General features: G+C 41.7%; 1 long non-coding RNA gene across 4 annotated transcripts in view; it reads right to left on the bottom strand.

Annotated features, from left to right (window-relative positions):
- The window catches only part of LOC140717319 (uncharacterized), a 136795-nt gene that overhangs the window by 49597 nt on the left and 60531 nt on the right, over positions 1 to 26667 (bottom strand). For all 4 annotated transcript variants that reach the window (XR_012096516.1, XR_012096515.1, XR_012096517.1 and 1 more), the window contains 3 exons: positions 22880 to 23117; positions 20108 to 20345; positions 3390 to 5156 (listed from right to left, as the gene is read on the bottom strand). This is a non-coding gene — a long non-coding RNA (uncharacterized lncRNA). The remainder of the gene's footprint in view (positions 1 to 3389; positions 5157 to 20107; positions 20346 to 22879; positions 23118 to 26667) is intronic.

Here is a 26667-nt window from a genome sequence, read left to right as displayed (position 1 = left end):
AGCTCCAATGCACAGGATCGCCAAAGGCTCAGCCAGCTACGTCACCGGCACAACCCTCCCGCCACCAAGGACATCTTCAAGAGGCAGTGCATCCACTGCGAAATACCTCAGCACCCAGGCATGCCCCCCTCTCATTACATCCACCGAGAAGGAGGTAGCGGAGCATGAGGTCTCACACTGAAAAGTTCAGAAATAAATCCCTCCCCTCTGCCATCAGATCTCTGAATGGTCAATGAAACCATGAACACCACATTGTTATTCTTTTTTTTGCACCATTTATTATTTTTGTAATTAATAACATTTGCACTGTTTTGCTGCCATGAAACAGCACATTCCACATCACCTAAGTCAGTGATGATGAACCTGACTTTAATTCTGACCCAGGAAGAAGAGCTGTCACTCAGTCAACACTTGTGATCTCTGCATAAGCTGGAGGAAGCAAATAATCTCAGCTATGTAACACTGATATGTGGTATCCACAGAGTGGTGACAAAGTGGCTGGCACAAAGACAACATTTGCATTAGAGAGGAAGTTTAAGTTCAGGTTTATTTCCATTTCAATCGTATACATGTGTACTGCCAAATGAAGCAACATTCCTCCAGACCAAGGTGCTCTACGCAGTACATATAACTCACATGCACAACACATTAAGTAATATTACCACAAATAAATTAACAAATTACAAGTTAAAAGGTAAACAGTGTACGTTGCTGGCGCTTTATATGTGGTGAGCCCTGGGTAGGAACATAGAACATAGAAAACCTACAGCACAATACAGGCCCTTCGGCCCACAAAGCTGTGCCGAACATCTCCTTACTTAGAACTACCTAGGCTTACCCATAGCCCTGTATCTTTCTAAGCTCCATGTTGCCATCCAGGAGTCTCTTAAAAGACCCTATCGTTTCCGCCTCCACCACCGCTGCCGGCAGCCTATTCTACGCACTCACCACTCTCTGTGTAAAAAACTTACCCTTGACATCTCCTCTGTACCTACTTCCAAGCAACTTAAAAATATGCCCTCTCGTGCTAGCCATTTCAACCCTGGGAAAAAGCCTCTATCCACACAATCAATGCCTCTCATTATCTTGTAGGTGATGTAATCTAACAGTCCGGGGAAAGAATCTGTTTCTCATTCTAACAGTCCTTTTCCTAATGCTGCTGTGCCTCCTGCCTGATGGTAGGGGGTCAAAGAGATTGTGGGATGGATGGGAGGGATCCTTGATAATGAAGGGTCTTGCATACTTTACTTTATTGTCACCAAACAATTGATACTAGAGCGTACAATCATCACAGTGATATTTGATTCTGCACTTCATGCTCCCTGAAGTACAAGTCCAAGTAAATATAATAAAAAATTTAAATTATAAATCATGATTAGAAAATAGAAAAGGGAAAGTAAGGTAGTGCAAGTCAGGTCCGGATATTTGGAAGGTACGGCCCAGATCCGGGTCAGGATCCGTTCAGCAGTCTTATCACAGTTGGAAAGAAGCTGTTTCCAAATCCGGTCATATGAATCTTTAAGCTCCTGAACCTTCTCCTGGAGGGAAGAGGGACAAAAAGTGTGTTGGCTGGGTGGGTTGTGTCCTTGATTATCCTGGCAGCACTGCTCCGACAGCGTGCGGTGTAAAGTGAGTCCCAGGATGGAAGATTGGTTTGTGTGATGTGCTGGGCTATGTTCACGATCTTCTGCAGCTTCTTCCGGTCTTGGACAGAACAACTTCCATACCAGGTTGTGATGCACCCTAGAAGAATGCTTTCTACGGTCCATCTATAAAAATTAGTGAGGGTTTTAGGGGATAGGCCAAATTTCTTCAGCTTTCTCAGGAAGTAAAGGCACTTTACACAGCACTTCTGGTAGCAATCTCAGATAGGTAGAAAAAGACCCCAACGATCCTCTCAACAGTCCTCACAATCCCTTGTGGATCTTGCAGTCAGATTTAAAAACGCGACTAAGGTTAACGTGTTTACTTGTAAGACTGCAGTCAGATGCTTTCTAATTCCCACACCCTTGCAACAGATTGTGAGGACTGCTGAGAAAATCACTGGGGCCTCCCACCCACCTCCCCTCCCAACATCCTGGACATATCCTCGAAGCGCTGCATTTGTAGAATCTTCAACATTGTCAAGGACCTCACCCATCCATCCCACAATCTCTTTGACCTCCTACTGTCAGGCAGAAGGTACCATAGTAGCTGAACAAGGACTGTTAGTCTGGGTAACAGCTTCTTCTCCCAGGCTGTGAGACTTCTGAACATCCTGCCACCACCCAATACATGTTATTTATGACAATGTCAGTCGTATTATACTGTTGTATATTCAACTATTTGTTGTATTTGCACTTTATGTCAACTTGTACATCTACAATTTCTTATTATCTGTTAATATTATTGTGTTAATATTATTTTATGTGCTGTATGCGATATACGTGGTGTGTTTTCACTCCTTGGTTCATGAGGAATATTGTTACATTTTGCAGTATATATGTGTATGGTTGAACGACAATAAGCTTGAACTTGACTTGACTTGAGATTGGAAGGACTTTCCACAAGGTTGAGATCACCAAGAAATCGGATAGTGATTCCAAAGAGCTTTGTTACCCAAAGAGCAGTGAGAATGTGTAATGGCCTCCACAGGGAGAGACTGTAGTGAAAAGAATACATTCATTTAAGGGGAAGTTGGGTCAACATAAGTACTGGCAAGGAAAATTTGGACTACATGTCTATGTTGTAAACCTGAAGCAAGACAGAGAAAAGCAATGAACATACAGTCAGTGGCCTCTTTATGAGGTAGAGGGGGGGACTTTATAAAATGGCCACTGGGTGCCTATTAATGCAGGAATGATATTTAAAGTACTAGAGGTAAATTTCTCAGGAAGGATTAAGGAGGAAGAGGAAAACAAATTGGATTTGAAACCACTTAAATGAGAGGTCAGAGTAATTGCAAACAGAGGCTTGTACTTGGGGTAAAGTGTTTTAATGCACAGAAAGGCTCAAAACGATTATGAGTCACTTTCTGAATTCCAAGAAGTGTTGATACTGTAAATAGAACCTACACATGAAGCATGGCAAAGGCAGAAGTAAATATACTGAAAAATATTGACATATTTACTTAACGTACAACAGCAGTATAATTGTTTAATACAGTTTATGTAATAATAAAGACGTCTGTAGTAAAGGGCATGCTTAGCAAACCTAAGGCATAACCACTCCTATTAAGAAGGGGAAGAACCAAATCTTTGCATAGTGTTCATAATTGAAGGAAAAAAAACTAATTCCTTATTTTGTACTATTTCCTATCCTTCCAGAAAAATTGGGGTCAATAGGAAATATAAGACAACAGATACAGATTTGATCTAGCAAACAGTGCAACATTAACACAGCAAACATACCTTTGCGTGATCCAGTGAGATCAGCGGCGTACATCGTGTCTTGGTAAGAATGTGCTTGTCTGAGAGAATCAACTGCGAAATTGACAATGTCTCCACCAATTTTTAATTCGCCTAGTCCGACAGGCAATGGAAATAAAGTAGTGGGCATTAATTATTAACAAATAACAACCTAAAGTGATATTTATAGGAGGTTATTAACCAACAGCTGAGAGCATGGGAACAAAGGTCATGATGTAAATAAAAATCAATTAATGGATTCACAGAGTAATGGAATTATATAGGCCCTTTGTCCCAACTCACCCATGACAGCCACAATATCTATCTGTGCTAGTCCCATTTTCCTGCACTTGGCCCATAATTCCCTCTAAACCAGGAGTTCCCAACCTTTTCTATGCCATGGACCCATACTATTAACTGAGGGGTCCACGGACCCCAGTTGAAAACCCCTGTTCTAAAACTTTTCTGTCTATTAATTTGTCTAAATGCCTTTTTAAAAATTTAGAAAACTTTAGAGAGGGTGCAGAGGAGATTTATGAGGATGCTGCCTGGATTAGAGAGCATGTCTTATAAGTGGGCCAGAATTTTTTGGAAAAGTGTGAAGTGATTCACTTTTGAAGACTGAAATTGAAGGCAGGGTTAACGGCAAGGTTTCAGTGTGGATAAACAGAAGGATTTGGGGATCCACATCAATAGATTCCTCAAAATAACAGCACAAGTTGATAGGGTAGCTAAGAGGGAGTATGGTGTGTTGGCCTTCATTAGACAGAGGATTGAGTTCAAGAGCCACAAGGTAATCTTGAAGCTCTACACAACTCTGGTTGGACCACACTTGGAGGAAGGATGTGGAAGCTTCAGAGAAGGTGATTCAGAGATTTACCAGGATGCCGCCTGGATTAGAGAGCAAGTCTCGTAACAATAGACTGGGTAAGCTAGGGCTTTTCTCTATGGAACACAAGGGGATCAGAGGCAACTTGACAGAGGTTTACAAGAAGATAAGAGGCTTACATTGAATGGTTAGCCAGAGACTTTTTCCCATGTTGAGAATGACTAGTCTGAGAGGGAATAATTTTAAGGTGATTGAAGGAAAGCATAGGATGCGATGTCAGAGATAGGTTTTTTACACAGCGAGTGGTGGATGCGTGAAATGCCCTGCCAGGGTTGGTGGCAGAGGCAGATACATTAGGGACATTAAAGAAGCTTTTAGATAGGCACATGGACATCAAAAATATGCATTTATAATTTTCTAGACCTTTATTATCTTTGACTGTATCATCTCTACAGTATGTGAATGTTCTTCATTTACTGTATATTTTGCAATTTTAAATTGAGTATGAATGTCTTTGCCATTGGTAACTGGGCTTGAGAATAGACTCCATGTTAAAGTTGGACGCATAGATTTTCAAACTGGTTACACCCACTTAGCAATGGTCCATTACACCAGACTCCTTGTTTATTACCCGGTACAATGTACTCCCACCAGAAACACCTGTTGGCTCTCAGTTAAGTCTATTAAAATGATAAAAAAAGACATAAAGATGTAATTGAAACATTAGACAATAACTTATTGTTTTACCCGATCTGGCATCCAACCATCTGTCAGTCGACGTACGAGGAGAATCTTAGACTATTGGCACGAGTTATTTGTACATGCTTTGTTTCCTGTTTCTTCTTAGCTTGCTCTTATATGTTGCACCAAATGCTTTCATTATTATTCACAGGAAGTGGATGCAGTGGAAATGCCCGTAATTATCGCCCATCCCCGATTTCCTGAAGTGAGGGGGCAGTTTGGAGAAAACCAAATTCAGTCACAAGTAGACTGGACCAGATAAAGAAAGTAAATTCACTCCATGATGGATATTAGATTCCAATTCAATCACAGTGTTTTATTTATTTATCACGTACATTGGAATATACACTGAAATATATCATTTGCACTAATTGCCAGTACAACCAAACAATGTGCTGGGGACAGCCCGCAAGTGTTGCTAAATATTCCGGTGCCAACATAGCATGCCCACATGTTCAGCAGAAATTGATATTCATTATTATTATTATTAGCAGAAATTCAGTAGGATATTAGCTAGACAGATGAAATTTTATAAACAGCCCGATAGTTTGATAGCACTGGACAACAAAGATGTTGCTTCCTGAATACTTTCAGGCGTACCTGATGGACTTTGGGCTGCTAACCATGAAAATCACTATGAAATTTACATATCATGCACCAATTATTTGAAATCATCTGTATTTGTTACTTCAAATCATAATTCAAGTCAGGCTAACTGATGCCAAGGCTACGGAAGACATTTTTGTTGGCCCATAAATCCAACAGGGCATCGATGACAGGCAATTCAAAGAACTTCTAGTGGGACTGGAGAAAATTACATGGAAAGCATTTAAGGATGTTGTTGAAAGTTTTGGTGGCAACTACAGAGCACCAAACTACATGCAGCTGGTTGACAACATGTTTCAAGCATACAAAACCATGAAGTGCTACATTTCACTAAAGATTCATTTTATGCCAATCTTGGTGTTGTTAGTGAAGCACGGTGAAAGGTTTCTCCAGAACATTGCGGTCATGGAGAAATGGTATCAGGGCAACTGGAATCCATCAATATTGGCTGATTATTATTGCAAACTGAAGCGAGAAACTTCAGAAACTGAGTACAAATGAAAATCACCAAAACATTTTTAGCTTACTTGAACAATTGCAAAGCATCAGCACCATAATGCAATTAAACATATTATATTCAATAAAAGTTAAGTTTTTGTTTCTCCAAATTTCTACATGATACAAACAGTCTGAAAACATATTTGGGTACAGCTTCAAGCGGTCTATCATAAGCAAAAAATAAAAATTCTGAGGAAGCAACACTTTAGAAAAAATTTCGTGTCCAGTGTAGTCATGAAGGAACTAGGTTTTTTTCCCAAGATCCAAATTTAGTTGAAATTCTCCAACCACTATGGTGGGACTTGAACTCACCCCTGATTCGCAGTGTTTCAGTAATAATTCCAGTAACTTAATCACAAAGTTCTATTCGATCCTGACCCTCCAGTGCTTTCTGTGTGGATTTGCACATTATCTTTGTGATCATATGCGTTCCATTTTAGAGACACAGTGCGGGCCCTGACCCATGAGTCTCCACCGCCTAATCACACCCCTGTGACCAATTATCCTAATAACCTGTACCTCTTTGGAACGCAAGAAGAAGCCAGAGCACCTGGAGGAAACCCATATGGTCACAGGGACAACGTACAAACTCTTTACAGACGGTGGTGGGAATTGAACCTGGGTCACTGGCACTGTAATAGTGTTCCAGTAACTGCTATGTTACTGTTTCCATCAGATGCTTTGTCTTCCTCCCATTTGCTCAATAAAAATGAGTTTGTACTTAATTAACCACTATAAATTCCACCTAGTGTTTGGACTCCGAGGGGTGGGAAAATTATTGAGAGTATAGTGGCTATCTTTCATTAGAAGTTTGAGAGATCTGGATTTTCAACTAAAATATTCAAAAACTTCCACAAATGTACCATGGAGAGCATTCTGATTGGCTGCATCACCGTATGGTATTGGGGGGTGGGGGGCTTCTGTACAAGATTGACGTAAGTTGCAGAAGCTTGTAAAATTAGTCAGCTCCATTATGGGTACCTGCCTCCATAGTATCTACCAGCAAGGACAGGCCGCCGGGAAGGATATATGGAAGCCCGGAGGCACACAGTTAGGGATTCAGGAACAGCTTCTTCCGGGCTGCCATCCGATTTCTAAATAGACATTGAACCCATGAACACTACCTCACTACTTCTTATTTCTGTTTTTTTGCACCATTCATTTGAACTTAACTATTTAGTAGACATATCTGCTTAATGCAACTCAGTTTTCTTTCTCGATATTTATTTATCATGTATTTTACTGTACTGCTGCCACTAAGTTAACAAATTTCACGCCATATGCCAGTGATACTAAATCTGATTCTGATATCGGAAGAGTACAGAAATGGTATCATTGTAAACAGCATTTGACGTTCAGTGTAAACCTGATGGACAAGTGGACCTGTTCCATCCTTACAGTATCCTGATACACATGGACTTTGTAACTATATTATACTGAAGGTCTCTGGTGAAGATCTCCCTCACAAGAGCAACATCCCAGGCTTGTGACCTAGTCTGGACTTTACAAAATTTCAGAGAATCAGAGTTATACAGCAAGGAATCAAACCCCTCGGTCAAACGCATCCATGCTGAATATAATACAAAAGTAAGCAAATCACATTTGCCCAGGTTCTTATCTAAGTTCAAGGTTATTGTCATTCAACAGTGCACGTGTACATATAGCTAAATGTAACAATGTTCCTCAGAGACCAAGGTACAAAATACAGTACATATTCCACATGCAACACATAAAATAATATCAACACAATTAACAGATAAAAAAGCAACCTGTAGATGTGCAAGTAGAAATAAATTGTATATACAGCGTATAGTTAAATGTACAACATTATAATGCTGCTGGCATTATCATAAATAACGTGTACTAGGTGGCAGCAGGACGTTCAGAAGTCTCTCAGCCTGGGGGAAGAAGCTGCTATTCCACCTAACAGTCCTTGTTCTTAATCTGTGGTACCTTCTGCCTGATGTCAAAGAGATTGTGGGATGGATGGGAGGGGTCCCTGACAATGCTGAGGTATCTGCTAATGCTGTATTTCTGTTTATCCATATGCTTATCCAAATGTCTTTATTCAACTGACACATCAACTCATTCCTCTGGCCACTAGTTCTATATATGCACTCTGTGTGAAGAAGTTAGCCCCAGTACTTTTTAAATCTTCCCTTAAACCTAGGTCCTCTAGTTTTTCATTCACCCTGTCCATGCCCCTCGTGATATTATGCAGCTCTGTACGATCATCCTTCAGACTGCTACATTCCAAAGAATGAAGTCCTAACCTCTGCAACCTCTCCCTATAACTCAGGCATTTGGGCCCTGGCAACAGTCATGCAAAACTTCCTTGCACTCTTTGGTATCTTTCCTATAACAGAGCAATGAGAACTGTACACAGTGGTACAGTTGAAAAAGTATCAGAGTCAAGTTTAATACTGCTGACATACCTTATGCCATGAAATGTGTTGTTTTGTGGCAGCAGTCCAATGCAATACATAAAAATACTATAAATTACAATAAGAAATGTATCGCTCCCACGCTGTAAGTTGCCTAGTGTATACTGTTACTAACAAGACTCAGTAAAAACATTTAATCAAACTATTTCATTGTCCATGGATGGCAGGGTGGAAATACGTTTCTACCAAAGGAGGTGCAAGGTGCTCCCTCCCTCTGCTAGCCGGCAGGTCACCCTTGGGCAAGGTGAAGAACCTGCTGAGCTCCCTGATCAGGGTCAGGTGAAACCATGGGAGCAGGTGGTGGACCGTCGTACGAGCAGCTGGTGCATATCACAAGCCAACCCAGCACTAATATCTGTGGCACACCACTAGGCACAGGCCTCCAGTCAGAGAAGCAACCACTTACTAGCACTCTCTGCTTCTCCCATGAAGCCGATACCTAATCCAATTTACTACCTCATCTTGAATGCCAAACGACTGAACCTTCTTGACCAAGCGCCTATGCAGGACCTTGTCAAAGGCCTTTTGCTAAAGTCCATGTTGATAACATCCACTGCCTTTCCTTCATCAACTTTCCTGCTAACCTCCTCGATAGACACAACTTATCACATACTGTACAAAGCCATGTTGACTACCTCTAATCAGTCCTTGTCTATACTAATACTTATATATCTGGTCCCTTAGAATACCTTCCAATAACTTACCTGCTACTGCTGTCTGGATCATTGGCCTATAATTTCCTGGCTTATTCTTTAGAGCCTTCCTTGAACAACAGATCACCATTCACTTTATGGCCCATCTAGTTGCGATGCCACTGTCAAGGAATTGTGGATCTGTGTTCCCCTATCCCGTTGTTCTAGCAGACACCTCAGTTCCCTACATTTCAATGTGTAAATCCTATCCTGGTTGGTCCTCCCAAAGTTCAACACCTCACACTTGTCTGCATTAAATTCCATCTGCTATTTTTCAGCCCATTTTTCCATTGGCCCAGAGCAAGATGCAAGCTTTGATAGCCTCTCTCACTGTCCATTATTCCCCCAATCTTGCTGTCATCTGCAAATCTGATGATCCAGTTTATCATATTATCATTGATATAGATGACAACAACAGACCGAGCATCAGTCCCTGCAGCACATCACTAGTCACAGGCCTTCAGTCAGAGCGAAACAATCTCCTTCCACCTGCTGGCTTTACTCACTCAGCCAACGTTGAATTCAATTGACTACTTCATCCTGAATAGCAGACAACTTTACTATCTGTTCCAAACTGACATTCAAACTTTTCAAAGGCCTTGCTAAAGTCTGTGTAGACAACATCCACTGCCTTTCCTTCATCAACCTTCCTCGTAACTTCCTCAAAGAACTCATTAAGACTGGATAGACATGACCTACCATAGACAAAGCCATGTTGACTAACCCTAATCAGATCTCTCTATCCCGATACTTATCCTGTCTCTTAGAATACCTCCCTCTCACAAATGACATCAGTGTCACTGGTTTATAATTTCCTGGCTTACTCTTAGAGGCTTTCTTGAACAATCGAACACCATTAAATATCTTCAGTCCTTCAATACCTCACTGTGGCTTTAATACAGTATCGATGCCAGGTCCCCTACAATTTCTGCACTAGGCTTCTGCAAGGTTTGAAATTAAACCTTGTCAGGCCCTGTGGATTAATCCACCCTAATTTGCCTTAAGGCAGCAAGTACCTCCTCTTCTGTAATCCAGATATGGTCCATGACCTCACTACTCTTTTGCCTCAGTTCCATAGGCTCTTAGTTCTGTGTCCATCTTCCGAGTAAATACAAATGCAAAAAAAAATCAATTTACGGTTTCCACCATCTCTTTCAGCCCCATGCGTTGATGATGACACAGATCTTCAAGAGGACCATTTTGTCCCATGCTATCCTTTTGTAGCTGATGTACCTATTGAAGTTCTTGCTATTATCTTTCACCTTGTCTGCCAGACAACACTCACATTCTGGTTTAGCCCTCCTGATTTCCCTCTTTAGTATTCTCTGGCTTTTTTATGCTCCTCAAGCACTTCATTTGATCTTAAATGCTTATACCTGAGGTGTGCCTCTTTTTTCTACTTCTTTGCCATGGCTTCAACATCACTTAAAATCCAAGGTTCCCTGTTCCAGTTAGAATAGAAATCATAGCTAACCCATTAACTTTGTATTTTGTTCCAGTAGGAACATACAATTTCTGTACTCTTCAATATGTCAGCTTTGAAGGCCTCCCACTTAGCAAGCATTCCTTTGCCAGAAAACAACCTGTCACAACCACACCTGCTAGATCTCTTCTGATGCCATCAGAAATGGCCTTTCTCCACTGTAAAATCTCAAATCGAAGACCAGTCCCGTACTTCACCATATTTATCTTGAAAATATGGAGTTATGATCGGTAGATCCAAAGTGTTCCCTACACACTCTTCTGTTACCTGCCTTGTCTTGTTCCCTAAGAGAAGATCCAGTTTTACGCCATCTCTAGTTTGGACCTGTACATATTTTATATTTCACATTTTATGAACTCTATCCCATACAGCCTTTTTACAGTATGGAAGTCCCTGGCAATATGCAGAATGTTGACATGAGGATATCTGCAGATGCTGGAAAATTCGAGCAACACACTCAAAATGCTGGTGGAACGCAGCAGGCCAGGCAGCATCTATAGGGAGAAGCGCTGTCGACGTTTCGGGCCGAGACCCTTCCATTGACAGTGCTTCTCCCTATAGATGCTGCCTGGCCTGCTGCGTTCCACCAGCATTTTGTGTGTGTTGCAGAATATTGAGATTGCCAGCTATTGCAACTTTACTGCATCTCGCTACATATGACAATAATAAACCAATTACCTTTTGGATTGGTCAGAAGACCTGAATCTAAGGAACATAGAGCCCTTGGACCCCCTGCAGAAAGGAAGAAAGTTACAAAGACAAAGGTGGTGAGGACCATGACAAGTTCTGAAGAAAGCAGAGCCTGTTTAACCAAGAACCCATGGATAAAAGATTATACTCAAGAACTTCCCTCAAATGTTATTATTTTCTCTCAAGAGCACATGATTAAACCTCTGTTGCTTAATTCAGCTCATTCTGGTTCAGAACACAGTAAATAGTAGGTGGAGGATATGATGGGTTATTTTTAATGGAACGGTAGTGATCTCTTCATCTAAAGTGGCTATCAACTTTCATTTAAGGAGTATATAATTACAATAAAATGACACACTCTAATGTTACTGGTGTGTGAAATTTAATAAACTTGGATTAATGGACTGAAATAGATTGCAGGTTCTCTGTGGATTTGTATTTCATGACAACAGGAGTTCAGAGAAGGAAGCCAGCAGTTAAAGTTTAACTCCACCCTGTTTGCATCTCTGCATTGATAACACCCCTAGTATTTGCTTCAGCTCTACGTCTGATTTAAAACTTCATTTAAAAAATCTTGAATTTTCAAGTTCAAGTTCAAGTTTATTGTGGCAACCGGACTTAGTATCAATACAAACATGGCAAAAATATGTTGAAATAACCTTAAATTAACACACATCATACATGGCCTACATAACAAATGCTTCATAGAGCACTACAGCACAGTTACAAGCTCTTTGGTCCATCTAATCCATGCTGACCTGTTCTTCTGCCTTGTCCCACCTACCTGCAACTGGACCACATCCACGTATCCTCTATGCTTTTCTCATCCACACACCTAACCAAACGTAAATGTTGCCGTTGAAACCACATCTACCACTTCCGCTGGCAGCTATGTTGGCACCAGAATGTGTGGTGAGACTTGCAGTCTGTCCCCGGCACATCTCTGAATGTGTTGGTTGTTAATGCAAACAAGGCATTTCACTGTAGGTTTCAATGTGCATGTGATAAATAAATCAATCTGACTCTGAACTCACACCACCCTCTGAGTGAAGAAGTTCCCCCTCAGATTCTCCTTTTCACCCTAAATCTATGATCTCCAGTCAGGGGAAAAAAAACCGGCATGCATGAACCCTACCTATCCCTTCATAACCTTATGTACCTCATTCTCCTGTGCCCCAGGGAATAAAATCCTAACCCATTCAACTTTGCTCTATAACTCATGCCCTAGCAACGTACTTGTAAATTTTGTCTCCACTAACTCAAGCTTATTGATATCTTTCCTGAAGTTAGGTGACCAGAACTACATACAATACTCCATGGTGCTTGAAGAGTCGTATGGCCAGATTTGGGAACAGCTTCTTTCCAACTGTGATAAGACTGTTGAATGGATCCTGACACGGATCTGGGCCGTAACTTCCAAATATCCGGACCCGACTTGCACTACCTTACTTTCCCTTTTTTAATTATGATTTATAATTTAAATTTTTATTATATTTACTTGGATTTGTAGTTCAGGGAGCGTGAAGTGCAGAATCAAATATCGCTGTGATGATTGTACGCTCTAGTATCAATTGTTTGGTGACAATAAAGTAAGTAGACTCTAGAGATTCTACGGATACTGAAACACACATAAAATACTCCTTTCCAGTCCTGATGAAGGGTCTCAGCCTAAAACATTGACTCTTTATTTCTCTCCCAAGATGCTGCCTGACCTGCTGAGTTCCTCCAGCATTTTGTGTGTTACACAATACTCCATATTCGACTTTACCAATGTCTTATACAACTCGAACATAACATCGTAACTCTTGTAGTCATTACCCTGATTTATGAAGGTCAGTGTGCCAAAAGCTGTCTTTATGACCCTATCTACCTGTGATGTTACTTTCAAGGAATTACAGATCTGTATCCCTTTGTTCTATCACACACCTCAGTGCCTAACCAGTCAGTGCGTAAGTCCTACCCAAGTTTGTCCTCTCAAAGTGCAACGCCACCCACTTGTCTGCATTAAATTCCATCTGGCACTTTTCAGCCTGTTTTCACAGCTGGTCCAGATGACTTTGCAAGCTTTGATAGCTTTCCTCGCTGTCTACTACATCCCCATATCTTGGTGTAATCTATAAATTTGCTGATGGTCTTTATCACATTATCATCTATGTCAGGGGTGTCAAACTCATTTTAGGTCACGGGCCGGATTGAGCAAAATGCAGCTTCATGCGGGCCGGATCAGTCGGACGCGTGCGGACGCAGCTTTCGTTGCCTCCGTTTTTTCAGCCTGCTCTCATGTGTCTCAGTCTCTGCTATAACTACAAAGTGTTTCACTTTACAAATTCCGTTTCTTATGAAGAAGACTGCCGAGCAAGACTGCCGAATAAACACTAAAAACCCTGAAAACCTGGTACCTGAATAAACTCAGCATTAGCCATATCATACGCCATAGGCGCTTCGATTACTGGGGCCAGCTTTAGTAGTAACTAGATATTATCTCGCGGGCCAAAGATAATTCCACCGTGGGCCGGATTTGGCCCGCGGGCCTTGGGTTTGACATATATGATCTATGTCATTAATATAGAGGATAAACAACAACAGATCCTACAGCCAAGCATACGAGAACTGGTGATGTGGCCTTTTGCTCTTATGCACCAAAATTCTGGAATACTCTACCGACTGAGGTATGCCAGGCTAGTACTGTGGAAAGTTTCAAAACACTTCCAAAAACCTACTTTTTTAAATTTGGTCTGCTTGTAGGACAGGGGTTCCCAGCCCAGGGTCCACGGGCCTCTCGGTTAATGGTAGGAGTCCATGCCATGAAAAAGATTAGGAACCCCTGTTATAGGATTACATAATGCTTGTTGATGTTGCAGACATCCCACCCTGCAAAAACTCATTTCAGGGAGGTAGCACCACCACCCCTGCCCCTGCAACCCCAAATCATCCCACATCCCACCCCCTGGTCGACCTCCAAGGATGTATGAATACAGTACATTTGATTATGAAAGAATACAACAATTTATTTGATCACATATTGAAACTATTTATACACACACACATATAAATCTATATTCGTTGTTGAGTAGTTTGTTGGCAGTCTCAATGCTAATAGCTAGATGCTAATGCAAATAGTTTTTCTATTTCTTTTGCAAACTTTCCTATTAGGCAGGGGTACACTTTAATGCAGTCTGGGGTGAAGCACCTTTTATATTTTCTTTTTTTGGAACACTCTGCCATGGCGCTGCAAGGCACTAAACTGAACTGATGGACAATGAAAGAGAGGGAGAGGGAGAGGGAGAGGGAGAGATCAACCGACTGTAAAGCCCGCCCACAGAGAAAACTGATAGGTCTACTTAGCACAAAGAGAGACCAATCAGGATGCTCCCTCGGTCACTCTGTCGCTACGTTTGTCACTTGCTCTCTCTGTCTGTCTCTCTCTCTCTCTCCCCCCCCCCCCCCCACTCACTCGCTCTCAAAAAAATTGATTTCCAGGATATTGTATATAATATGTGAGCGTCAAGGAGCCGCCATCAATATGCGGGAGACTCCCAGAACTTCCAAGAGAGGCGGGATGTCTGATGTTGATTACATTTATAAAATTTAGTATATTCAATCACATTTTATTCCATATAATGCTTGCTTTTTATAATTTTTAGTTTTGTTTCTTATGTTATGACTTTACTGATTTATCTTTACAATCCACGTAAAGCACTTTGATCCTGCATCTTAATGTATGAAAGGTTCTATATAAATAAAGTTATTATTATTAACAGACCCAGAACTGATCCCCATCGCACACCACTAGTCACAGGCAGACCAGACCTACACCAAAACTTAAACACTCTATTTGTGAATTTAACCTAAACGTGGCACCTACCCCCAACTCTCTCCCTTCCGTCTGTTTGGCTGAAGCAGTTACTGTACCACTAACCAGAGCTCCCTAGAACAAGGGGCCATGAGGTCCTTGGTTAATGGTAAGGGTCCAGAGCATAAAAAAGGTTTAGGAACCTCTGCTCTGGAGGATAATAATCTGAAGAATAACTGTAATTTCACTCAAAGCTGTTCATGATTTTAATTTCCAATAAAATCCGATTTGACCTAATACTGACCTCTTTTAATGAATGTTACTTTGAAGTAATCAACACAGAAAATGTCGGATCAAAACCAGTACTGGAAAGAATGTGATCACCCACAAGAAAAGGTCGAGGGGGGGGGGGTGGTGGGAAGGAATATAGAAGATAGAATATTACAGTACAGTCTGCAGATCCTTCAGCCCACAATGTTGTGCTGAACTTTTAAACCAATCTAATCTTTCCCTTTATATAGTCCTTCATTTTTCTATCATCCACATGCCAATGTATCTGCCTCTGGCACCATCCCTGGCCAGGTAATTCCATGCCCCCACCGCTCTCTGAGTAAAAAACCCATTTCTTGTCATGTCACAAGATGGTGGTGCACACGGTCGCAGCGGCCTCTCCAGCTCCAATCAACAGGGAAAGTATTTATTCTGTCCTTCTTTTCTGTTAGTGATACACACTGCTGACAGTTTATTAATTAACATGTGGTATTATAGTGTTTTATGTGCTGTGCGTGACATACGTATTGTGGATGCACCGTGGTCCAGAGGAACATTATTTCGTTTGGTTGTATGTATGTACAGTCAAAGGAAAATAAACTTGAACTTGACCTTGGATGTGTCATCCCTCCACTCTGGTTTCCTCCAATCACCTTAAAATTATGCCCCTCGTATTAGCCATTTCTGCTCTCGGAAAAGGTCTCGATCTACGCCTCTTATCATCTTGTACACCTCCAAAGAGAAAAGCTCTTGCTCACTTAACCTACTCTCGTAAGACATTCTCATAAGCAGTGGAGGAAGAGTTGGCAGATAAGAGGTAGTTCCCGATGAGAGGGTAATAATAGACAGAAGCCAGGAGGCGGGGGGGGTAGGCACAGGGGGAGGTGAGAATGATGATGATTGCGGGAATTCAGTCTCTTGTGTCCAGTTTTAAAGTGAGGTGTTTAAATATTAACATCAGCTCTACAAACTTTGTAATGACAACTCAAAGTGCAAGAAACCATTTCTTTGCAAGCACTCTATTCATTTAAAAAAAATCAACTGTAAATTCAAAACGCAAGTGATTCTGCAGATGCTGGAAACCCAGACTAACACATTCAGAGTGTTGGAGGAACTCACAGGTCAGGCAGCATCTATGGAGAAGAATAAATAACTGGTGTTTCAGGCTGAGATCCCTCATCAGGATTGGAAAGGAAGGGGGAAGAAGCCAGAACAAGCTAAGGGGATGTGGGGGGATATTCAACATCTTTTTCAGCAATTATAGTTGGACTTGTCAAGGTTAGAAGAAGAACAATCCTTCTTAATGTCATTCAGGATAAACTGTTTTGTGATTTGTTAACTCAGAAGTTGACATTCAACATTAATCAAAGGAAACAAGGTACCTAAATTACTGTATACCTCAAGACAACTCTCCCAATATGATTAAACAAATACTATGTGTTTTATTTTGACTTTGTATGCAGTTCATTTTAATATCAGTCAAATTCCACTCATTTTTCTTTGTGAATATGCCACAATATTGGACAATGAGCAATGTCTGAACGACAAATATTAGAGTCACAGTGATGTTGATGGTCAAAATATTGTAGACAGGAAGTATGCTGCTTGTCATCTCTGTCAACAGGACAAGTGCCTTTGACATCAACAATGACATTTTTAAACAAGTTGCTGCGTGATGGCATAACTTCATTTCACCAAAGAGATGAACTGGACCGTGTCAGTAGAATAGTCTTTGTGGTTCTTTTTGTTACAATATAATTAAAGATTAACCTTGATGCCTGAACAAAAGATGTGTGTTTTGCCTGATAATCCAGCTGGAATAATGTTCCTTGCTCATGCTGACGGTGCACTCTGACCATAGTTTAAGTTTAAGATTGTCGCATCTGTCAGCTCGAGAACACACCTGGCCCAGCAGTTCAAGTGCATGCCGTTTTAACAGGAGCATGAATAACAGCTGGTACAGCCACTGCCTCACACTCCAGCGTCTCATGCTCGATCCTCACCTCCAGCTCAATTTGTGTAGTGTCTGTGTGTTCTTCCTGTAACTGTGTGTGTTTCTCCCGGATGCAACCTTATAAAACTCCTGTTAGCCCACATCTGGGGCATTGTGTACAGTGATCATTTATAGGAAGGATTGGGTACCAGAGGGCTCAGAGACACAGGGGTCTTTACCTCAGAAGTACTATGATGCTTGAAGATTAGTTTCCTGCGTGCCCAATTCACAGTGAAGCACCTACAGAAGGTGCTGCTGTGGCAGAATGGGTTAACAAGGTGTTTTAACCTTATTTGTTTGTTGAGCTCTTTCAACAATGCCCTTCCCTCCATCTACAGGTCAGAAGTGGGGATGTTCTTTGAAGATTGCACAATGTCTGACTCCATGGGTAACTCCCAGATAGTGAAGCAATTCATTCGTAAACACAGTAGGATCTGGGCAATGCTCAGACTTGGACTGATAAATGGCAAGTAACATTTGCAAAAGAACAGGTTTTGTGCCATCACTGTCTCTAAAAAGAGAAATAGAAGTATCTCCCTTCAATATTCAAACTGCACTGTTCACCATGCTGCTTGGAGGTCACCATTGCCCAGAAGTATCATTGGAACTGCCACATGAATGCTACAACCACAAGAGTAGTCCAGGGTCTAGATATCAAGTGATCAGTGACTTACCAATTAAGTGGCATTGAGACAGATGCTTAGAAAGGAAATTCTTGGAAGGATAACACACATGAAATACTGAAGGAATTGAGCTGATAAAGAGTTTCAGTCTGAAATATTGACTCTTTATTCCCCTCCAGCCACCTACTTCCCTCTCACCTGGTCTCACTTATCACCTGTCAGCTTGTACTCTTTCCCCCACTCCCACCTTCTTTTTCTGGTTTCTTACCTCTTCCGCTCCAGTCCCAATGAAGGGTCAAAGTCCAAAACGTTAACTGTTTATTCCTCTCCATAGATGCTGCCTGACCTGCTAAGCTATTCCAGCATTTTGTGTGTTGCTCTAGATTTCCAGCACCTGCAGAATCTCTTGTGTTTATTCTTGGAAGGATACCATCCTAATGCAGGCAAATGGGATTAGTCTTAGAGTCATAGAGTTAGGCAGCAGACCAGCAGGCCCTTTGGCTCAACTCATCCATGCCAACTCATGTGCCTACCTGAGCTTTGTTTGACTATTTCCCTCTAAACCAGCAGTTTCCAAACTTTTTTAATACCATGGACCCCTACCATTAACTGAGGGGTCTGTGGACCCCAGATTGGGAACCCATGCTCTAAATCTTTCCTATCTGCAAATCTGTCTAGAAGTCTGTTAACTGTCGTATTTGATCCCACCTCTAACACTTGCTCTAGCAGCTCTACACAAACACCACTCACTGTGTGTAAAATTTGCCTCTCAAGTTCTTTTTAAAACTTTCAAAGTCTTATCTTAAACTAATGCTTTCTAGTTTCAAACACCCTTACGCTGGGGCAAAGACTGCAAGAGTCAATCTCACTTCTGCCCTGCATGGTTTAATAAACCTCTGTAAGGTTACTCCTCGGCTCCTACACTCCAGGGAGAAGTCCCAGCCTCTCCAGTCTCTCCTTATAACTCAAGGCTTCCAGTCTAGGCAACAATCTTGTGAACACAGATGCTGTAAATAAAGAGCAATACACACAAAATGCTGGAGGAACTCAGTAGGTCGGACAGCACAATGAAGATGAACAAACAGTTGATGTTTTGGCCTGAGAACCTTTATCAGGACTGATCAAGGGTCTCGGACCGAAAAGCCAACTGTTTGTTCATTTGCATGGATGGTGCCTGACCTGCTGAGTTCCAACAATCCGGTGAATGTTTCCTGCTGCATCTCCAGCGTAATCACATCCTTCTCAGAATTTGACAACCAAATCTTTGCACAGTATTCCTGATGCCTTCTCACTGACATCTTGAACAGCAGTACATGAAGTCTCAGAGGGTAACATTCCATAGTGTAGATGGGCATAAAGGGTTGGCATTGACAAGAAGGGCTTGTTTCTATGCTGTATGACCTCCTATCATCCTTAACTCTTTCTACATCTGCATGGCAGAAGCCAGGTCTTTGAAGCCAGTCACCTCCAATAGCAATTGCAAGCGGTCAACATAGTCTGGCCTGGCCACTGACATCCACCAGGAACTGCTTTGAATCATCAATTAAAACAAAGGTTTAATGCAGCGGATCACCCACTATATTCCCTCCTGTGGGTCCTGGGCACAATTTTCTCAGGGCGGGGGGGGGGGGGGGGGAAGGGCAACATCCATCTCACCCACATGGTTTAGGCACCTCAAGGTGCCCGGTGCTATTTGTATTCACTGGAGGACCTTGACTACATAAGACACAGGAGCAGAATTAGACCATTTGGTCCATCCGCCATTCCATCATGGCTGATTTATTATCCATTTCAACCTCATTCTCCTGTCTTCTCCCTGCAACCTTTCACAACCTTATTAATCAGAACCTATTAACCTCTGCTTCAAACAAAACGGATTTCACGACATACTGTATACTGGTGATATTAAACCTGACTTTGATTCTGAAATATACCCAATGACTAGCCATCCACAGCCTTCTGTGTGGCAAGGAATTCCACAGATTTGCCACCCTCTGACAGTTAAAATCAATTAAATACATTTTAATTTATTGAAGCAGATCAATTAAATAAAGTCTACCTTTTCCTGGCAGCTGTTTTCACTCGGTGACTTGTGCCAGTTTAATCGAACGTTGTCTCAGTGGGGAGTTTACTGAGCTTGGCTGTTGAAAGCATTCCTGGAGTCTGAGCCCTCCTGGTGGCAGTGAGACAGGCATCTGTGCTTGACTCCAGGAATTCTGCAGGAAGGTGCAGGGACGTCCAACATCTCATGGGGAGAGCAGTCCCAGTTTTTTAGTTTCTCACAGTGTCAGCAGGTTCTGTTTTTAACATCAATGCCAACATCAAACACTGAATAGCTGTTTCTCATCCTCCTTCTAAACACAATTGCTACACCTTTCCTCTCAAATTAATTAATATTTGCCTTAGTAATGAATCTGTGCTGTACAAAATTTCATTTTTATATTAAAGCATAAGACATAGGAAAAGAAATAGGCCATTCAGCCCATCAAGTCTACTCTGCCATTCTATAATGGTTAATTTATATACCAGATGGGACAGTAGCACAGTACTTGGCATAACGCTTTACAGTGCCAACAACACAGGTGCAAATCCTGCATTGTCTGTAAAGAGTTTGTTTACTGCTCCCCATAGTACATGCAGCTACAGTTTCCTCCATAGTCCAACGACGTACAGGTTGATAGGTTAATTGGTCATTGTAGATTGTCCTGTGATTAATCTGGGGTTAAGTTAGGGGATTGCTGGATGGTGCGGATTGAAGGGCTGGTAGGGCCTACTCTAGGCAGTATCTCAATAAACAAATCAATAAATAATCCCCTCAACCTCCATTCTCCTGCCTTACTTTCTCCACAGATGCACCATTGAAGGCATTGTATCTGGATGTACCACAGCTCAGGGTGGCAGCTGCTCTGCTCAGAACTACAATAAACTGCAGAGTTGTGGACACATCTCAGTCTACCATGAAAACTAGCCTAACCTCCATTAACTCTGCCTGCACCTCTCGTTATCTCAGGAAAGCAACTAACAAGGGGTAACACGCACAAAATGCTGCAGGAACTCAGCAGCTCAGGCAGCATCTAGGAAGATATGCAGCAGACCTTCTGAGTTCCTCCAGCATTTTGTATGTTACTCTGGATTTCCGTCTTCTGCAGAATCTTTTGAGCTTATAATTGGAAGAATACCATCCTAATGCAGGGAAACGGGATTAGCCTTAGAGTAATTGAGTCATAGGCCCTTAGGCTCAACTCATCCATGCCAACCCATCTGCCCACCCGAGTTGTTCCACTTGCCAATGTTTGATCCATTTGCCTCTAAATTAAGGGTTCCCAAACTTTTTTTATGAGTGTTAGAGTCTAAACCTTTCCTAATTGTGAATCTGCCCAGAAGTCTGTTAATTGTTGTAATTGATCCCACCTCTAACACTTGCTCTGGCAGCTCCATACAAGCACAACCCTTCATGTGTAAAATACGCCTCTCCAGTTCTCTTTAAACCTTTCAAGTCTTCCCTTAAACTCATGCCTTCTAGTTTCAAACACCCCTATGCTACTGCCCTGCATGGTTTAATAAACCTCTGTAGGGTTATTCCTCAGCCTCCTGCACTCCAGGGAAAAGCCCCAGCCTCTCCAGTCTCTCCTTATAACTCAAGGCCTCCAGTCGAGGCAACAATCTTGTGAACACAGGAGATTCTTCAGATGCTGCAAATACAGAGGAACACGCACAAAATGCTGGAGGAACTCAGAAGGTCAGGCAGCATCCATGGAAAAGAATACACAGTCGACGTTTTCAGCTGAGAAATTTCATCAGGACCGATGAAGAGTTGCGGTCTGAAACATATACAGTTTGTTCATTTGCATGGATGCTGCCTGACCTGCTGAGTTCCAACAGCTGAGTTCTTGTGAATGTTTCCTACTGCATCTCCAGTGTAATCATAACCTTCTTATAATTTGATGACCAAAACTTTGCACAGTTTTCCAGATGCCTTCTCACTGACATCTTGCACAGCAGTCAGTGGGTAAAGTTCCAATCTTCCCATAGTGTAGATGGGCATAAAGGGTTGGCATTGACAAGATGGGCAGAAGGGCCTGTTTCTACGCTATATGACACTATGACCTCATCATCCTCAACTCTTTCTACATCTGCACGGCTGAAGCCAGGACTTTAAAGCCAGTCACCTCCAATTGCAATTGCAAACGGTCAACATAGTCTGGCCTGGCCAGTGACATCCACCAGAAGCTGAAAGAGTTAAGCTTCAAATCATCAAATAAAACAAAGGTGTAATTGAGCCGATCACCCACTACCTTCCTTCCTGTGGGTTCCAGGCATAATTTTTTTCTTGGGGATGCGGAACAACTCCCACCTCACCCATGTGGAGAGGCATCTCAAGGGGCAAGGTGCTGGCTGCATTCACTGAAGGCTCTTGACTACATAAGAGCATAAGAAACAGGAATGGCATTAGAGCATTAAGTTTGCTCTGCCATTCCATAATGCCTGATTTTTTTTTATCCTCTTCAATCCCATTCTCCTGCCTCCTCACCGCAACCTTTGAGCCCTTATTAATCAAGAACCTATTAACTGTTGCTTTAAGTATGCCCAATAACCTGGCCTCCACAGCCATCTGTGGCAATGATTTCCAGATTCACCAGACTCTGGCTGACAAAATTCCTCCTCATCTCTGTTCTAAAGGTGCATCCTCCCACCTCTAAAATCAGCAGTTGTCAAAGCTTCCTTGAAATTGACAATTCACATTCACAAGTATTAATCAATAATTAAAAAGTTAACACAGACAGTTAAAATGTTCTAATGTATTTAAGTAAATCAATTAAATAAAGTCTACCTTTTCCTGGCAGCTGTTTTCACTCGGTGACTTGTGCCAGTTTAATCGAACGTTGTCTCAGTGGGGAGTTTACTGAGCTTGGCTGCTGAAAGCATTCCTGGAGTCTGAGCCCTCCTGGTGGCAGTGAGACAGGCATCTGTGCTTGACTCCAGGAATTCTGCAGGAAGGTGCAGGGACGTCCAACATCTCATGGGGAGAGCAGTCCCAGTTTTTTAGTTTCTCACAGTGTCCGCAGGTTCTGTTATTAACATCAAAGCCAAAATCAAACGCTGAATAGTTGTTTCTTATCCTCCTTCTAAACACAATTGCTACACCTTTCCTCTCAAATTAATTAATATTAGCTTAATAGTGAACCTATACTGTATAAAACTTAACTTTTATTTTAGAGCACAGGACACAGGAAAAGAAATAGGCCATTCAGCCCTTCAAGTTTACTTTGCCATTCTACAATTTATAGTACCGGTTAGCACAGCGCTGTACAGTGCCAGAGACTTGGGTTCAATTCCCATTGCTGTTGGTAAGGAGTTTTTACATTCTCCCTGCGACCGCGTGAATTTGCTCCGGGAGCTCCAGTTTCCTACCACAGTCCAACGATGTACCGGCTGGTAGGTTAATTAGCCATTATAAATTGTCCCGTGATTAAGCTAGGGTAAATTTGGGGGTTGCTTGGCTGAAAGAGCCTACTGCAAGCTGTATCTCAATTAATTAATCAATAAATAAATAATTCCATTAAGCTCCATTCCGTCCCCTGCTTCATATTCTACAGATGTACCATTGAAACCATTGTATTCGGCTGCATCACAGCTTGGTACGGCAACTGCTCAAAACTACAATTAATTGCAGAGCTGTGGACACATCTCAGTCTATAATAAAAACCAGCATCACCTCCATTAAGAGTCTACTTGTCTTGCTGCCTCAAGGGGTGATACACACAAAATGCTGCAGTTACTCAGCATGTCAAGCAGCACCTGTGGAGATATATATCGGACCTGCTGAGTTCCAGTGTCTGCAGAATCTCTGTGTCTGTGAACATATTGAAGAAACCCTCTCACTCCAGTCATACTCTCTTCTCCCCCATTCCACCAGGCAGAAGATACAAAAGCTTGAGAACATGTTAAAAGTTCAAAGTAAATTTATTAGCAAAATACATATATGTTACACATAGAACCTTGAGATTCATTTTCTTGCAGGCATACTTAATAAATCTGTACTAGAGTAATAACCATAATAGAATCAGTGAAAAACCACACCAGTTTGGGTGTTCAACCAGTGTGCAAAAGGCAACAAAATACAAATACATAAATAAAGAAATAATAATAACAATAAATAAATAATACATATTAAAAACATGAGATGAACAGTAATTAAAAGTGATGCACACTTACCGGGAACATTTCAATGATGGAGCTAGTGAAATTGAGTGAAGTTATTCCCTCTGGTTCAAGAGCCTGATGACTGATGGGTAATAACTGTTCCTGAACATGGTGGTGTGAGTCAGTACCACCAGACTCAAGGATAGTTTTTATTCTGCTGTTGTAAGACACTTGAAAGGACATCTTGCATGATAAACATGACCTTGACTTCTCAGTCAACACTTCCTCCTGCATACTGTTGTTGTTTTTTGTTCCATGAAAAAGGAACTCAGCCCGAAACTTCAACTCTTTGTTCATTTCCATTGATGGTGCCTCACTTGCTGAGTTCCTCCAGGATTTTGTGTGTGTCGCATTGTTTTCCCTTGTTTTACTTCAATGCCCAGGGTAATGAATAAAACACTATCTTCTGCATTCTGTTTAGTTTTCCTTTCGTACTATCTCAGTGTTTATGTATAGAATGATCTATCCAAATGGCACACCGAGTTTTCCACCTTATCTCCATCCATGCACCAGTAATAAACCAATTCAGAATGACTGATTCCCAATTAAGATGGTACCACTCAAAGGCCAGTGCTCCTGGTCCTTTGGTCATAGTGGAATATGCTGAGTACAATCATTATGAGCACATTCTTGGATTGAATTGTTATGGCAAAATAAAGCCACTCAGGCCATGCCATTCTCCATAGATTGATCTATTTGCCCCATCTCCCTGAAATCCAGAATTGGTTTCCATCTAAGCTTTATCAGCTTGACATGCATGATGTCTGCCAGTCAGGTGAGTTTGGAAAAGATGTCTGTGCGAGTCTGGAGTTTGAGGATTGGATTTCAAAGTCCTGTGATCAGCAAGTCCTGGAGTTGGTACCGAAGGTCAGAGACTGAAATCGATGAGGCTGTAAGTCAACAGCTGTTGATCAAAGCCCCCTGGGTCGGTGTGTTTGGAAGGCAGAGTCCCGATGTCTGCAAGTCCCCAAGTCTAGGCTGGAGACTGGAGGTTGGAAGCCCTGAAGCAGCCTGTCCTGTGGCTGAAGGCCTGTCTGTGGTTGTGATTGGATGGGTAAACAGGGTGGAAAAGAGCTTGTTTTATTGAGGTACTGCATGGAACAGGGTCTTCTCACCCTTCAAGGCTCACTGCCCAGCAGCCCATCCATTTAACCCTAGCCTAATCAGGGGACAAATTACAATGACCAACTGACCTATCAAACGGTACGTCTTTGGACTGTGGGAGGAAACTGGAGCATTGGGAGGGAACCCAGGCAGTCACGAGGAGAACGTAGAAACTCCTTACAGGCAGTGGTGGGAATTGAACCCAGGTCACCTGTCTTGTAGATCTTCGTGCAAACCACTGCACTACCATGTCGCTGGCTGGCTTTGTTGCTGATGTTGCTTGTGTTGTTCTGTTGAATATTACGGACATGCTGTGTTGATGTGGAATGTGTGGCTGTGCTTGCGGGCTGCCCCCAGCACATTCTTAAGTTATTTTGGCTGTTAATGTAAATTATACATTTCATTATACGATTAGATGTACAAGTGATAAATAAATTAATCTGAATGCCCTGCCAGTTTCAGAGCTTTGTGCACGTCTATCAGAACCCTTGTGTCCTGCACAATTTTTAGAAAGGTATCATTAAGTATATTTTTGCTCCCCTCAATTTTTCTGTAAAATATGTTTCATCTGGTTGGCGTTGAACAAACAAAGTTGGTGGAAGCTGATCTGCAGAAATTAAGAATCAAAGTTTAGTTGACACCGATTTTAGATTTGGACTCTAATTCAATTCTTATGATGTGCTCTAGTTCTAGTTCCTGTTCTGGTTGCTCTTTTTTGTTACTACTTCTGGGTGATCTTTGGCCTGCAGGTGATGAACACCCAGCTGAACTGAACTGAAATATGCCTTTTAATTTTGTGTTTTATATTGGGGGTTTTGTTCGTTTATTTTGTTCCCGTTTGGAAGTTTTTCTTCAACATGTGGGGGGGGGGGGGGGAAGGAGGTGCTCCTGTTTGCTCCCATAGTCCAAAGGCATGTGGTTCGTGCCAGTGAGTTGTGGGTATGCTATGTTGGCAGCAGAAGCATGACAACTCGTGTGGGCTACCCAGCACAATCCTTGATTTGATTTGACACAACCTGCCCATTTCACTGTATATTTCGATGTACATGTGACAAATAAAGATAATCTCTAATGTCTTCGTATTCACTATCAATAACTGAGAGTTAACATTCTTTCACGGTTGTCATACAAAGAGCTTTACATGAAAATAACAACTGAATTATTTTGTGTTTTATATTTGTAGTTAAATTAGATCACTTTGTAGAGATCTCTTTGTCCTATTTCGTTCTTAGGAGTTTTTTTTGTAGTGTTATAGAAAATGCATTAAAAAATCAATTAAAAAAGATCTCTTTGCACTTTGACAAGAAAGAA

The sequence above is a fragment of the Hemitrygon akajei genome, chromosome 27 (assembly GCF_048418815.1).
Source record: "Hemitrygon akajei chromosome 27, sHemAka1.3, whole genome shotgun sequence".
Taxonomy (NCBI): Eukaryota; Metazoa; Chordata; class Chondrichthyes; order Myliobatiformes; family Dasyatidae; genus Hemitrygon; species Hemitrygon akajei.
Note: the sequence above shows the minus strand (reverse complement) of the source record. Positions and strands in the feature narration are given on the sequence as shown.